Raw genomic sequence first — 856 nt, 5'->3', positions numbered from 1 at the left:
TGCCCCCCCTCTATAACCGCCTCCAGGGGCTCAGCGGCAAGGGTTCCCATCACTGGGAAATGCAGCAGCCTCATCTGGAAGCTCTGCTACTCCTGCCTCCAGCTCCCTCTGCTGGATGCCAATCAGTTTGTTGCAAAGACTTGTACAAACTCATTTTTGTATACATTTACTTAAAACCTGGAACTTTTACAATAGTTCTCCAAACCCTTTTATAAAAGGTAATAGAATATATACCAATGTTAAATTTTATTTCTACAGGAAGAAAAAGGATTAGCATACATAATTGCGTGAATTAGGAGTAATTTGTAATAAAAAAAAAGGACAACTACCCCAGATACCTGCATTTTATTGACACTGTCATTTTCCCACAAGAGAAAATCTCAAAAAGCCACCTGTTTTGTTTTCAATGAAAGGAGACCCATGTTTATATTCCTGAATCTTTGACAAAAGCACTAGAAACAAGGGACTGTAACATTTTATTTAAAAAGCAGTGGCTAACTGAAGCACTCATCTCCATCCCCCCTTGTCTATCTGCTCAATGTCAGATCATTGTCAGTTCCCTTAAAGTAGCCTCTCCTCCTATTTTGGTTTTACTACCATGAGAACTGAAATGTTCAAGCAGAAAAAAAATCTAATTACAAAGAAATGAGCGGCACCCATGTGATTTCCAATTTTCTGTTCAATCCACACTGCAGAGATACAAGGATAAACCATCATTTTAGTTCCCAAGTTTTATTCAAGAATTCATACAAAATATTCCAGATAAATGAATTTTAATCCTCATCTTCCTCCTCTTCTTCATCCTGGTTAATCTGGAAGTAACGTAATTCGTAACTCTCTTTGCTGTTAGCAACTA

General features: G+C 37.7%; 1 pseudogene; it reads left to right on the top strand.

Annotated features, from left to right (window-relative positions):
- The window catches only part of LOC102477985 (bromodomain and WD repeat-containing protein 1-like), a 10,081-nt pseudogene that overhangs the window by 1,619 nt on the left and 7,606 nt on the right, over positions 1 to 856 (top strand).

The sequence above is a fragment of the Tupaia chinensis genome, unplaced genomic scaffold (genome assembly GCF_000334495.1).
Source record: "Tupaia chinensis unplaced genomic scaffold, TupChi_1.0 Scaffold143793_1, whole genome shotgun sequence".
Lineage (NCBI taxonomy): Eukaryota > Metazoa > Chordata > Mammalia > Scandentia > Tupaiidae > Tupaia > Tupaia belangeri.
This window is presented reverse-complemented; position numbering and strand designations above follow the sequence as displayed.